The sequence below is a fragment of the Muntiacus reevesi genome, chromosome 2 (genome assembly GCF_963930625.1).
Source record: "Muntiacus reevesi chromosome 2, mMunRee1.1, whole genome shotgun sequence".
Taxonomy (NCBI): Eukaryota; Metazoa; Chordata; class Mammalia; order Artiodactyla; family Cervidae; genus Muntiacus; species Muntiacus reevesi.
The window spans coordinates 27,402,700-27,410,687 of record NC_089250.1 but is presented as its reverse complement, the minus strand read 5'-3'; positions in this window follow the sequence as shown (position 1 = coordinate 27,410,687).

Here is a 7,988-nt window from a genome sequence, read left to right as displayed (position 1 = left end):
GTCGACAGCCATTTATGGGAGTCCGCCTCGCAGGAGAGTGTTAACCTCATGCACGACTTTCACGATCATATCTTGGCCTGAAGTCAGCTTGGTTGCCTCCCGGACCAGTAGGGCAACTGCAGCAACTGCCCATAAGCATCCCGGCCACCCAGTGGCAACACTGTCCAGCCGTTTTGAGAGATAAGCCATGGGTCTGTCCCATGTCCCCATGGTCTGGGACAACACACCCATAGCCACCTAGTCCTTTTCAGTCACATAAAGAGTAAACAGCTTAGCAAAGTCTAGCAGGCCCAAGGCGAATGCTGACATAATTGTACCAGGTTTGAGTTCTGTTACCACTGGGACTTGTTCTGTAAGCCCGGGAGGTTGTCTTCCACTCAGATCTCAGGGAATTGTTGAGTTAACTCTCTCTCAACGGTTTAGCCCATCCGGTTTCTCTTCTGGGAGCTCATGCAACCTCCATTCATCTTGAGGGGTTACTGAGAGGGAGAGTAAATAGGTGGTTGAGCCCACTCAAAGACGGAATCTTTCATGGGGGGGGGTCATTTGTGCCCCCAATTTAGAGAGCAAGCCTCTTCCTAACAAAGGTACTGGGCATTCAGGGGTGTATGAAAATTCATGAGTCACTTGGTATCTCCCCATCTGACATTTTGGCTTGAGACACAAAGGCTGCATTTATCACCATCTGAGACCCAGCGGCCTTGGGATCTACTGGCGTATAAAGTCTATAGGCCTCACACAGTCTTTTGTAGAATTCAGAGGGTGATTCAATTTCCCTTTGAATCACCTTGCAGGGTTTTGCCATGTTCATAGGTTTTTGGGGCCCCCCTTGAAATGAAGCCTTGTAAAACAGCTACCTGATATCTCTCCAGGTGGCCCCGCCCTTCCTCTCGGTTACAGTCCCAATCGGGCCTCCCTCTCATCGGGGGTGGCTGGTTCTGCCCGCTGCGGGTTTGCAGTGCCCTCAGGCACCGTTTCTCTTAACCATTTTCTGGCCTCAGTTATGATCCTGTGTCTGTCCTCAGTGCTGAAAAGGGAGACTAGTAATTGGATTATGTCATCCCATGTAGGGCGGTGGGCTCAAAAAATAGTCTCCAATAGCCTAATCATAGCTTGTGGCTCCCCCAAGTACAGTGGAGTTTGTCTCTGCCCGTTTAATATATCCCTAGAGGAAAATGGCTGGTAATATTAGGCTACAGGGGGCTGATGGTAGTGCCCACATGTGTCCTGAACCAAAGGCTGTTGTAGCTCTCTGAGGGGCATCTGTAGTGGGGTTCTTTCTGTGAGGCTGTCACGGCTAACGCCATGGCAGGCAGCCTAGAGTAGGAGTAGGCCTGGTTTCCCAGGGTAACATAATTATCAGGCCTCCTGGAGCCAGTCAATCAACATATGCCTAGCCAGAAGAAAGGGAACCTATCAGGGGAAAGCTGAAAGCCCCAGGTAGGGCCAACAAAAATTACCTTGCAACTGTGTAACCAATCCGCTTACGCCAACTACCCACTGTGTAACCAATCCGATTGTGCCAGCTCCCTGCTGCTTGTTTTGACCTAATAAATACCCGAGAGAACTGGGGCTCGAGGCCTTTCGTCCTCACACACCTGGTGAGGGCGGGAGGCCCTGGCTCGAGTCAGTAATAAATTCCCTATTGCGAGTTGCATTGTTTCGAGGAGTCTTCTTTCCCGACCGGGGACTCGGACTACGGACAGAACACTTTCCCCTTCCTCCTTGGCAGAGTACAGCCTCTGTCTAATTCGTGTGTTTTCTTCCCCCTTTCCATCAGTACTCACGGGGGCGGGGTGGGGGGGGAGAGGTGGATACAATCTAGGAGATCCGGCTGAGGTGGAATCCTGGGGATGTTGACCAGAGGTCTCCATCGCTGGGATCAAAAACAAAACAGTGCCTCTCTCTACGTTCTCCAGGAGAGTGGCGGAGGAGCAGCGGCTGCTGCAGGAACTTCACCTGGCCCTGGGTCGGGCATTACAGTGGCCTCTGGTCCTGGTGGAGCACTGGGCGGAGGGCGCATCATCATCCAGTATGTGTGAGGGAGCAGGTCATCCCCATCCAAATCCTGTAGAATTTCTTTTTTATCATCAGTCCATTTTTGTGCCATTAATATTTTTCCATTTCCCTTCTGGATATAGAACCTCGTCCAAGCAGGATGGTATTGAGCTAATTCTAGCCATGAATCAATATACGGATATTGATCTGGGTGTACCGGCTCTCCTGTGACCACTGTATAGACTGCTTCCACTATTTTTAAGTTCATGGTGTCCTCTGGTGGCCATCCTACTCCCAAAGGGGGCCATTCAACCTCACAGAGTATGTGGAAGCAGTTAGGCATCATCTTCACCCCGTAGTCTTCTCCAAATCCCTTTTTAAAATTTTCAATCATGTACTCTGATACAGTTGCTTTAGATTCATTTCCTCCCATCTTGCTTACTTTCTTGGACCCTCTTCTACTTTTCCTTTGGTTCTGTCTATGAAGTTCTTGGTACCCTAGGCACTTCTGATATTTCCACTCAATGAAACACTTAACCTGCCAGTCCACCTCCTTCCTAATTGGGGTGAGAAGAACCTTACCTGCCAGATCCCAGAGGGAGAAGGGGGATCGGCGTGTCTTCATTTGCCGGTCGGCATGGCCAAACCAGAATTCCATATGGTCCAAGACTGTTTCTCCCTTAACTTTTAAATTCCATTCTGCCTTGGTGGGCTTGATTGGGTGCGGATGAAAACAGAGATGGGTTAAATATCCCACGTCCCAGGATGTGTCTGGAAAAGCCAATTCGTTCTCAGTTATGTATCTCCCTCCTTCTAGACAATTCCGAGGGGGTAAGGAATTTCACAGCAGATGGGACACCTCCTTGGGGAGGGCAGAATACAAGAACACAAAGACCAAGTTTCGTCTCCTAACAATCTCTTGCTGATTGCTTGGTAATCATTTTCCCCAAGATGCATGGACACCACCTCCTAAATGACATTCATAAATTTCCTTCCTAAGCCCTAACACACTCATCAACGTGTGTACCAAGAAATCGATGCCACCTTCCTATTCCAATCTCCTGCGGGTCCGTGCCCCTTCTAGTCCTTCCCAGAGGGGTGATCAGGCCCCCTCTTCCACCCTGCTGGGTGGGTTCCTCCTCACCTGAGCGCTCAGTTCCCCTGCCACCGTCTACTACCTGTTAACGTGGAAGGTCTGGGCGTTGAGAAGCAGAATCCTTCCAGAAGGTCAAGGCACCTTCCCCCGTCTAGAAGATTCGAGCTGCAAGCCTTCGGAGTAGTCCCAAATGGGACTTGTCTCCTAAATGTGAGGAGTTTCCCAGCCAGTGCCCCAAATGTTATAGCCACGCATTCCAGGAAACAAATTCACTCAGAAGGACAATGCAGATAGGGGAGTGCAGTTTATTACACTGGTGGGCCCAAGGCAGAGTCTCCTCTCAGCCAAGGACCCCAACCAGTTTTTGTGAAAACCTTATATACCCAAAATACATGTGCCCAAACCCACCTCCCCAAATTCCCTGAAACGAGTCTGAACAAAGGAAAAGAAAAATGCAATGAAAGGTAACCTGTGATTCATATGCCTTAAGCCTAGGTAGTTAACAGTGGACAATTATCAAAGTCCTGTGATCATACCCCAATAAGCATAATAGAATGTATGATTCTATTCAGTTACACAGATAATTCAGGTATTCTTTTAGGTGATGGAGAGTCTAGGTACCCGAGCCCCGAGGGTCTTCCTTCCAGGGGCCTGGTTTGCCAGTTTGTTGCTTCTATAACTACTGGGCATATAGCTCAAAGTCCACAGTCTGGCCCCAAGAGGAGTCCCACTTTCAAGATGGAGCCTGTCCTGTCTGTTTCTTCCTTCACCCTTAGAAAGGTCTTTATCCTGTTTTCCTTAAATTATTTCCATAAGAGAAGACCATGCTCTTCATGGGATAGAGGCAGAAAATGTAATTCAGAGCTAAAGGGATGGAAATAAGTAGTGTGTGGTTTCTTTTTTCTTGTTACCTTCCTCCCTACACTACTACCTTCATCACAAAATGCCAGAGATCAGCAGTTCTCAACAGGATGAGAGTGGGGGTGGTTATATGTCAAAGTTACCTGGAGAGGCTTTTCCTTGGGTTTATGGCTCACCCAGGATGAGCTCATCTCTAGGTCCTTAACAAGATCACATCTATGTGGACAAAGAATGTCACCTGCCATATCAGTAACCAAAGTGTTGTAGGCACCTAGCCAGCAGTCGCCCCCTTACCATGCAGGCTGAGGGGATTCAGTGTTGAGAAGAAAACAGGATACTGGCCCTAGATAGTTTAGGTGCATATCAAAACGTTAGGGGAAGCACACTGACTGAAACCCCCCACCCTGGCCAGTCACCATTGTAACCATTTGCATGAGTTACTTTATGACAGGAGGCCTGGTAAGGAACTCGGAACTAATAAGCCACCACCAACGGGAAGAGTTCAGGAAAGGTCAAAAGGAGACACCACAGGTCCAACCACCTCCCAGAATCCTTTTCTCTGGCATCCATCTTGACTGAATAAAGCATGTACCACCAGGAAGGACTCTGAGTCAGAATGATTGGCTAAAGACAACCCAGAAACTAATCCCATCACCATAAAACCCAAGACTTCGAGCCACATGGCAGAGCTGTTCTTCTGGGTTCCCTGACCCTTCTGCTCTACACCCGGGTGCCCCTTTCCAATAAAGTCTCTTGCTTTGTCAGCACATGGGTCTCGTCGGACAATTCACCTAGCTTCCGGCCCTGGTAAGGCCCCCCCCCTCTGCAACAAAAGGAATGATTTCAATGAGCCCAGACTCTTGCATCTTCCTAAACAAAAGAAAAGCGCTAAATTCAGTAACTTGAGATGTCTCACTTTTCCTTAATAAATGGTAATCTTTTAATATTCCACTACCTGGGGGTTTTGTTTTATCTGTTGTCCCCAAAACTATATATTCTGGCTTCTCCTCTACGTCTTCAGAACAGTTTCTCAGAGCTATCTTAGAGCTGCCTCCCAGGGCTCAAGTCCTCAGCAAGTCCACTGAATAAAACTTAATTCTCCACTTTTGGATTGTGCTTTTTTTTTGCATTTTTTTTTCTTCCTTTTTTTTTTAATCGACATCCGCAAAGGCCCTTTTTCTAAACAAGGTCACATTTACCCTTTCAGGTGCTAGGACATGGGCATATCTTTTGGAGGGGTGGCTTTTGTGAGAGAAGATCAGAAATTCTGTTCTGAGGCGTCTGTTAGAAATCCTAGCAAAGATGTGAAGTAGGGTATGTAGGGTCTGGAATTTATTGGAGAGCCTAGGCCAGAGATAGAAGTGTGGGGATCACCAGTTTACAGAGCGAACTTAATGTCATGATTCTCAAGGAGATTACTGGGGGAACTAGAGTTTAAATGATTCTAAGAAATGTCTAAGCCATGATGTAGGTATAATTTTAAATTTGCTGAAGAACTAGATTCTTTTACCTATACTCTTTCCCAAACTCACTACCCCCGCCAAAATTTTTTTTTTCAATTCAGTGAGTTTGGGAAAGAGTATAGATGATGGTGTTGACCCTTTAAATTCTATATGCAAGTAGTATCAAGTAGCCTATATCCTCTGTGACTAGCTTATTACACTTAGCATAATGCTCTCAAGATTTATTCCATGTTGTCCCATATGCCAGGTTTACTTCTTTACTAAGGCTGAATAACTTTCCATTGTATATACATACTCTATCTTCTCTACCCATTCATCCACTGGTGGACACTTACACTTGATAGGTACAGAAAAGAGAATCTGCATCTCTCTGAAACTTTCTGAGAAAAAGTCCTGCCAGAATGTGTGTGTGTGCTTAGTCGCTCACTCGTGTCCGACTCTTTGTGACCCAATGGACTGTAGCCCGCCAGGCTCCTCTGTCCATGGGGATATTCTCATATATATGAGGACATGCACACACACATATATATGTATATACACAAGGGACTGTTACTTAGCCATAAGAAAGAAAGAAATATTGCCATTTCCAGCAACATGGATGGTTCTAGAGAAATCCACTTGGTTTTCACAAATTAGACAAAGAAAGACAAATCTATGATATCAGTTACATGTGGAATCTAAAAGATGATACAAGTGAATTTACAAAACAGAAAGACTTGACGATATAGAAAACAAACTTATGGTTACTAAGGGGGAGGGAGGATAAATTAGGAGTCTGGGATTAACCGATCACACTACTGTATATAAATAGGCAGAAATAAGCAATGTACAGCACAGAGAATTACTGAAATACTCAGTATCTTCTAATTACCTATAAGGAAAAGAATCTGAGAAAGACTATATACACATAAATGTTCATGTATAACTGAATCACTTTATTGTACATCTGAAACTTACACAATACAACTATACTTCATTAAAAAAACAACAAAAAACAAAAACGTTGAGTAGATACAAACCAAATTGACCCATTTATTTTCCCCTCCTCCCCACAGTCCCCACATTTCACCAGGCGAGGGCAGTATGAGACACCCATTTGACCATTACCATGCCTGCAGGGAAGATACCCTGGAGGTGGGCATAGCAATCCACTCCAGCATTCCTGCCTGGAGAATGTCCCCATGGACAGAGGAGCCTGGCGGGCTACAGTCCATGGGGTCGCAAAGAGTCGGACACGACTGACCAGCTAAGCAGAATCCGGCAGAGCTTTTTCTCAGAACGTTTCAGAGATGCAGATTCTCTTTTCTGTACCTATCAAAAGCCAGACACTTCATTTCAAACTATGATAAACATAAGTGTACCCCTTGAAAACGCTTGATGATCCAGTTGACAAATACAGGATCAGGCTCCAGCTGTGTGATGAGAAGTTTGAGGGGAATCAGATGAAGAGTTGATAAGGATAGGCCCATGGTCCTTCTGTTAAGTAGAAGAATTGAGGAGTTTTGGTAAGGAAGAATCATGGGAAAAGAATAAAGGACTCAGGTGGAAGCCCAAGGACAGCCCTGTCTTCTTTCTGCCTCTGAGAAAACAGGCAGCAACTAGTAACTGAGTCCTGCTTCTTTCCTTGACTATGGCAGTTTCACCACATTATATAAAGGCATCATTAAGAAATGAAAACAGGTTTATGATGTGAGGCACTCTGATAGTAACTCTTTCAGATAAAGAAACAAAAAGTGAGAGGAAAAAACCCAGTGACATGGTAAGTCAGCTATCTGTAGGTATGACATGGGAAAGAGATCTTATGAGAAGAATTTCTAGTTCTTACAGCCACTATGGTAATCACTACGTAAACGGTACCTCAAAAAATTAAAGTAGAACTACCATATGATTCAGCAATCCCAGTTCTAGGTATTTATCTAAATGACTTGAAATCCAGGATCTTGAAGAAATACCTACACCCCATATTCACTGCCACAGTATTACAATAACCAAGATACAGAAACAACCTAAGTGTCCATCAGTGGATGAATGGGTGCAGAAGACAGATTATGTATACACATGGAAAGTTATTCAGCCTCAGTAAAGAAGTAACCCTGGCATAGGGGACAACATGGAATAAATCTTGAGAGCATTATGCTAAGTGAAATTAAGGTAGTCATAGAAGGACATATGCTACTTGATACTACTTGTATGTAGAATTTAAAGGGTCAACACCATGACCCATACTCTTCACCAAACTCACTGAATTGAAGAAAAAGAATCCAGTTCTTCAGCAAATTTAAAATTACATCATACCATGGTTTAGACATTTCATAGAAATCATTTAATTTCCTAAACAACCTTAAAAACATTAACCAAACTGTTTCTAATATTTCAGACAGGATTCCTGCTAAATTAAAGGGGACTTTTGGAAAGCACATGTTACTTCCAGTGCTGAACATCAAGAATTTTCATTCCTGCAGCAGATGAGTAGAAGGATCAGTTCAGTTCAATTCAGTCCCTAGGTCATTTCCTCCATTTTGAAACCCCATGGACTGCAGCACACCAAGCTTCCTTGTCCATCACCAACT